Below are 7,717 nucleotides of genomic sequence, written 5' to 3' on the forward strand. Positions count from 1 at the left end.
AATTCAATAAGCAATTCAATAAGCAACACAATGCCTCTGGCCACCATTTTATTTACAGCCTTGACCAATCTGGGCATCAATCCATTGATTTATTTTACTTTAATATTTTAGATCCTTTTAATTAAAAACAAGTAGATGAGAATTTTGTTTGTTCTCAAGAAAATGTATTATGGTTATTGTTGGTGAATAAAGGAAGGAATCTTGTCAGTCCTGCCTTCTGAAAAATGGGGTTTTTATGACTGGCCATATCCACAACTGGCAGTCATTTTGTCCTATACCTGCTCTTATGTGAGGATGTCCAAGTATTCTTAATATCCCAAGTGAGTCCACCAATCAAAAGCTTTCCTTACCTTATGATAAATTATTTTCATACCCCAAATTCCATATTTACAGAACTTTCAAATGATGGAATATTTGAATACAGTAGTGACTTTCGTCACTAAATAGGTTCATATTACATATATAAGTAGGGAAAAAACATTGCGTCCTTGATGCTAATGTTCTACATGTTTATTTGTGAAGATATCTCTTAAAATGTGTTTTAAACACATGACAAATCTGAAAAAGGGACAAATCTGACAGGAACAAATCTGACAGACTCATAACAATAAAAAAGGTTAATTATGTTTAAAACTTTGATATGCAAAGGAGAATTCAACAGCAAAACCGAGTAATACAAAGCACTTAATAAAAATATCTAAAAGTGAAGTATTTTATTTTTAAAATCAATTTTTAAAACCAAAGATTTTATTTTTAAAAGACAACTCAATTCCCATATCTTTCACATCAATCTGAAAACTTTTGTATTAAATGTTATCACTTTTATGCTGGCTGGGAAAGTCTGGGAGTTGAAGTCTACCAATCTTAAAGTTGACAAGTTTTTAAAAATGCTGGATTATATATATTGTGGGTAAAACCACAAGTCACAATTTGTTCTCTACAGAGATATTTAAAAATGTATATTACAAGTAGTCTGCAACCGCAATTGGAAGTAGACTTTCTGTTGCTAAGCAAAGCAATTGAGTTGTGTGCAATTTTATGCCATGGTTGTTAAATGAATCACTGCAGTTGTTAAGTGAATCTTTTCTCCCCCATAAACTTTGCTTGTCGGAAGCCACCTAGGAATGTCAGAACTGGCCAAGACCTTGCAACTGTTGTAAATACATCCCAGTTGCCAAGTGCTCAAAGTTTGTTCACGTGACTGGAGAAGTAAAATGGCTGTAAGTGCAAGGACTAATCGTAAATCCCTTTTTTTCAGTGCTACTGAATGATGGCAAATCAAGAACTACTTGTACACTGGAAAACTAAATACCGGTAGCTCCTGCTGATTTCTAGAAGTTTAGAAAAATCCATTCACACTTGTTTTGAATCCTATCACTGTAAAACAAACTAGAAAAGATAAAAAGTCACAAGATTCTTTCTCTTAATACTGTTTTAGGTGAAGCACAATCACAGAAAGAATGAAATTTCTCCTTCTTTTAAGAAATCCTCATATCCCAAGCTATTCTTGTCTTAACAAATGCATTAATTCATTTTTAATGTCTTTGGGAACACTTCAAGCAAACCAAATGAAAAGATTTTTTTTCTCTACCTCCCCATCTATACCGCCTATAAATTCTAGGATTACATTGTAAATTAAAATCTAATAATCCTGGCTGTATCCTGAAGTTTTATTTTATGAAACCCAGGTACCCAATGTTTGTTAGGGTAGATGTGGCAGAATAATGAAAGGCTCCACCCAATCCTGTACTAGAAAACATTAAAGCATACACATAAGTAATCACTGAAAGCTAAAGCATAAAATCAGATAAACTGCAGTCAACAGCTAATTTGAATCCCTATTAGAGTATTGTACTCTGAAATTATTGCAACTCTCAAATCATTGTGCCATAATTGTAAATGCCAAAGTAATTTTGATGGTAATGTTTGATTTGAAATATTAAATAAAATGCAGGTGACTTTTTCAAAACTTTGATGTACTGCATTGATGAGTTTTTCAAGAGCCAATGCTTCTTTTTCCTATTGAAGCTGAATTTATGCCTCCACGTTATTGACTTGGTAATTTCAGTATCATTTGATGGCTCTATAAACAATCAACACAGACCAATAGATATAACCTTAAGAGGCAGTAAGTGAAAGCAGAATGGTGCAAAATAAATCATTTCTTCTTTTTTATTTAGAATTTATTTCCCATTCTCTCCTTCCTTCCTTCCTTCCTTCCTTCCTCCCTCCCTCCCTCCCTCCCTCCCTCCTTCCTTCCTTCCTTCCTTCCTTCCTTCCTTCCTTCCTTCCTTCCTTCCAACACTGCTAATTTTCAACTAGTAAAGCTGCAAATAGTTGTTGCTTCATAAGGAGGGACTTTGGGATTCACAGTATTAAATTCATAGACTTTGTTCTGGCTATGCAAATAATATGCTTAGTCATACGAGAATGGGGTAGCGTTTGTATTTCTGGGGATCATTACCTGCGTCTCTATTCCAACAGCTACTCACTCATACACTGTCATGTCCAACATGCAGCTTGATCTAATGCTAGCTGGCTGACAAAAATGTGACCTACGATTGCTAGATCTTTCTTAGTAACTCTCATACACAACACAATCTATAATGGCACAATCACACAGCTATACACAGGGACATTTTCTCAAAAAAAGAAAGAAAAGACCAACCCTACAGTTCTCCTAGTGCAAGTGGTTCAAATTGGTGCAATTGGTGCAATTTCTGTTAATTATGAGTCACTAGCATGAGCAAGGAAGCACTTACAGTACTGAATGCCATTTCAGATGAGATGCCCAGCTAATCTAGCATTCTGGTCTCACATAATCTAACCAGTTGTTTGTGAGAAAGGAATAGGCAGCATGTGAATGCAACTGCTCGCTTCTGTTTATATTCTCTAGCCAATAGTATGGAGAAACATGTTGACTTTACAGGACTTTAAGGCCACCTTGACCAGTACAGTAGTGGGTTCTAAAACCTTTTAATACCAGTTCATGCACACGCAGAAGCGTGCCAGGCGAGTAGGTGGATCCTCCCGCCAGCGGCACTACAGGTTCTAAGAACCAGGCCAAATCAGGAGCAACCCACCACTGGATCAGTAGCTATGATAGGTTTACACTACCTCCTTTGACTTTGTCTAGACCTCTTTTAAAACTGTCTGAGTTCACAGCTCTTATATCATGTGTTAATTAATTAATCACATAACTTTATGATAAAACTATATGGAGAAGCACTTTTTTGGATCGATGATGAATTTTCCACCTTCAGGTTAATTCTAATATTTAAGACTCCTTCACCATACCAAGCCTACCCTAATTACATATGTGTTTATGAAATTTCCCCCTTATTTTTTTCCTCATCCAAAAATGTTTTGAGTGTTCTGACTTCATTTATTCCAAGGATGGATATAGTTTAGATTTTTATAAAATAATTGATATTGTAGTTTTATTTTGAACTTGTCCTGAGTTCCAATATCAAAGCAGAGCAACAACACAGAAAACTAAGTTTTATCAAACTATTCACCACAATTATTTTGCTGTATATTCGTTATTATTCCTAAAGAATCATAAGACTGGCCATCCAACTATTTTCTGATGGCAAATTGTTCCTTCTATATTATTTAAAATTATAGCAACACATGACCATCTGCAATACTGGAAAACAAAAGTTTTAAAACCTAGGCCACAATCCTAAATGAGCTTACCTGGGAGCAAATGGATATTATGAATTTATTTCTTGTCATATTTATTGCATTGTTGTCTTAGGCGCTCAAGGTAGTGCCTTTAACACCCTGGTTGTTTTATTTTCATAATCAACCAGTGAAACAGATTGGGCTAATATGAATAGGACTGAACTATATATGACTTCACTATTATAGATTTTGAATTAGGAGTTTATGCCAATTTATCACTATCACTGATAACTAAAGGCTTTACACACACACAGACACACAGAGTATATGGGGAAAATACTGAGAAGAGGTATGGAATCTGACAGATATACTGAAAAATCTGATCATTCATATAAATTAGAAGTTTCTCTCTGGTTATTCTATGTAAGCTACAGCACATTATTGTTTCCATTGATTTTGGGAAAAATTAAGTGTGGTGTTCTTTGGATGAATAAAAGAATCACAGTAACATTTTAGGGATTCTGAGGACAAGGCTCATCCATATATCAACTAGACTTTCACTTCAGTTTAAAACAGGTAACTTTAGATTTCAGCTTCTGAAAATCATAGAATGAATGTCTTACTATATGTTTCTATGTTTTACAATCTATTCTTCTACAAAGTGTTGTAATTATTTAACATTACCCCAGATAGCAGGAACTAAGCTTACACACACACACACACACATTTTGTGCTAAAATAATAAAACCCAACAGAATAGGTGTTCAATGTCATGAAATGGTTATCCCATATTGATGATAAGCATAGAGACCCAATTTTAAAAATTATTCGATTATCTAAAACAGATAATATCATCTGGTTTAGAAATCATCCTGAGAAGCTACCAAGTTCTTTAACCTACACCTGAAATCTTGTAGGTTTTTTTAGACTAACTTCTAAAAAAATACAGAAAAAAATGAATTATAAGAAAAGTCACGAATAGGATGTACGGAACATTAAGAAACCCACCCAATTTAATTCAAGGTACCTATTTTGCTGCCCAAACGGCATAAAGCATTTTTTTCTGGGGAAAGCTAATCTAAGTACAGTACAAAGAGGAAAAATGTAAAACAATGCACGCTCACATATACCGTAAAAAAAAAAATTCACAATGTTTCTTTTGCCATTAATAACTGTGCATGACTTAATTACATTATTTATTTTATTGCAGACATGCATTTCATTCTTTAAAATTAAATTATCGGGCTTTTTAAATATGGTAGTTTAGATATAAACATCTCTGGAAATAATATATATTTAAGCAATACATTGGAATGATTACTTCATAAAATGAACTTAATAGGAAAGAGTTGAAAAGAAGCACTTTAATTGATAGGATAAGAATTAGAATCCTAATCACCTTTTTTCATAGACAACTTTATCATATACATTAAATACCTACAATTCAAATAGTTTTTTTCTGATAAAGGTCACAAGTAATAACGCCCACCACCCAGCAATTTAGTCTCCAGAAGCACTGGGAATACAACTCGCTGGTAAATCCCCCTTGAACTGGAGTACACCAGACTGAATATTACTAATCTTTATGATCAAGATAACAACCTACACAACCTGTAATCACTGTCTGATTTTCCTTTATCCTTTTCCCTCTTAGATATAGTTTTTACTCACTATACCACACGCAGGAAAACGGCTAATATTTTTAATTTCACAAGTGAAAAATACCTCTATGGGTGTTATTAACATTTGAAACTTATATCAAAAAGAAAGTAGCAGTACCATCACTTTCCAGCTCAATCCCATCTCAGAAGATTACACAGTACAGTACATATTTTAAGAGGTGTCAAGGTTGAATTTTGAAATAATTATTGTCAAATTAATGCTCATTACTAAAGTGGCTCTTATGACTTCCAGATATATTTGGTAATAATTTATGAAATATATCTGTATATGATTTGGCTGCTGATGGAAATATTATATTTCAAGCTATCACTGAAAGCAATTATAGATTTTTTAAAATCTGTGGACATCCACACTCCATAAAAAGTGTTTCCTCATTCAATTTATCACCAAAATGCTACCATAGTATTAAATTATGGCCCTGTTACCATACTGATCATAACTCACACATATTGCCTGAAAGTTACGACACTAACAGGAACTTGCAGTATCTAGCATTTAATGCCCTAGGGAGAAATGTCAGTGGGAAACTTACAAAACACTCCTGCAGACTTGGGATATGACACCAAGGCATCATATGTATTTCACAATCTATAATCTCTGTTATGGAATGGTTACGCTTGAAACCCCATTTACACTCCTTGTTGTGATTAGGAAGGCTAAGAGAAAAAGGTTGATTTATTTAAAATAAATTATCAGCATTTTTGGTTTACTAGGTACTCAGTGTAAGTCCCTGCCTGTTCATCTTTATTCATAAGGATTCATCTTAGCTACAGGTGCTTTTGTTTTCCTACTATCTGAATACTCACAAGCAGGCAATTTAGGTAGAAAAAGCTAAAAGCTTAAGGGGATGTAATGTTTGTTTTGAGTCACCCTGAGTCCCTAGGGAGTTGGGCAGCATAGATAGATAGATAGATAGATAGATAGATAGATAGATAGATAGATAGATAGATAGATAGATAGATGAAGGAAGGAAGGAAGGAAGGAAGAAAGAAAGAAAGAAAGGAAGGAAGGAAGGAAGGAAGGAAGGAAGGAAGGAAGGAAGGAAGGAAGGAAGAAAGAAAGACTTATGAACCACTTATAAACCACTTCAGCAAACCCAGAAGGCTCCTATTGATGCCCATTCCTGCCCTCTGGGTTTTATCAGATCCTCAAATATAATTCCAGTTACTATCAACTTCTCCTTCCTCAAGATGTATTACTCAGACCTGATGCAAAGCAAACTGCACACCCATGCCTAAAGGGGCCAGGAAGCGTTTATCTCTCTCTTTTTTTAAAAAAAACCTAAAGACTTTTAAGTCAATATACTTTAATATATATATATACAGTACAGTATACTCAAATCACCAAAACAAAAAACCCCTTTGCAACCTTCTCTGCATTCAGATGGACTGGATTCCTTTTTTTTTACCCAGGGCCGAGTTTTCCTCGTCTAGGGTCCAACTCCTCAGACTGACATATCCATTAACTACGAGTTAATAAGTGGTGGCGCGTGTGCTCACACGGTAAGGATGTCTCTCCTTCCCTTCACCGTCGTCCCCCCTCAACACCCCCCCCCCCGCGAGAGTAAGTCTTATCTTTCCACAGAGTTCGCACAGGGTAAGACTTTCAACCCCCTTCTGCCGACCACTCGCACAACCCTCCGAGTCTGGAGAGGAACTCTCAAGAGGAGGAAACCCCGCGCTTCCCATTCCGGGAGGGAAAGAAGACCTGTCCTTGCCTCCCTTCCAAAACAAAGTTTCTTCTGCCTTTTGGCGGGCGTCGGCTCCCCTATTCCAAGACCCCCCTCAGCCCATCCCGGTCCCGCAGCCGCCCCACTCCCGCTGGACCCCGAGAGACACGTGCCTCCACGGACCGAGCTCCTAGAGTCGCAGCGAGTGGCAGCCGCTTCCTGAGGCAGGCGGGCGGGCGCACTCTGGGACGCTGCCCCGTGTGGCGCTCGCTCTGCCCTGTCCCGACGCGCCCGCGTTCGCTCCCGCCACTGACCTGAAGCTGTCAACGCCGCAGGAGCCAAGCCTTCGCCTCTAGTGGCATTGGGCTCCCCCGCCCGGGCCGTCCTAAGGGCAGGCCCCGCCTCTCAATCCCGCGGCTTCACCTCCCCGCCCTCCAGCCAGCCTTCTGCGCCCCACCCACCCGGGTGCGGTAGAGCTTTTTTTTTTTTTTTTGCCTACCCGCTGACCCCGGGCGAGGGTCGAGAAATGGGGGGCTCCGGCTCTCTGGATAGCGCCGGGCGATTAATAACAGAGGGGAGAGCGGGGGTCTGTTTGGTTAGAAAGGGGTTTCCACGTGGTGGCGAGGAACCCGGGAGAAAATGCGCGCAATTTGAATACAGCGCTGGGAAAGGATAGGAAGTTGTGGGCTGGCGCCGCGGCTGGTGTTGGGGGGGGGGTTTGGGGGGGGGAGTGTGTGT

General features: G+C 38.0%; 1 protein-coding gene across 2 annotated transcripts in view; it reads right to left on the reverse strand.

Moving 5' to 3' along the window:
- PPARG (peroxisome proliferator activated receptor gamma) overlaps window positions 1-7,439 on the reverse strand; it is a 78,206-nt gene extending 70,767 nt beyond the window's left edge. The window contains exon 1 of one of the 2 annotated variants that reach the window (XM_070738580.1): window positions 7,294-7,439. The gene's annotated coding sequence lies outside the window, so the exon portion shown is untranslated. Of the gene's footprint in view, window positions 1-7,152 lie in introns of both variants that reach the window. The other variant, XM_070738579.1, reaches the window with a different exon arrangement.
- Between the last annotated feature and the right edge of the window lie 278 nt (window positions 7,440-7,717).

Source organism: Erythrolamprus reginae, chromosome 2 (genome assembly GCF_031021105.1).
Source record: "Erythrolamprus reginae isolate rEryReg1 chromosome 2, rEryReg1.hap1, whole genome shotgun sequence".
Lineage (NCBI taxonomy): Eukaryota > Metazoa > Chordata > Lepidosauria > Squamata > Dipsadidae > Erythrolamprus > Erythrolamprus reginae.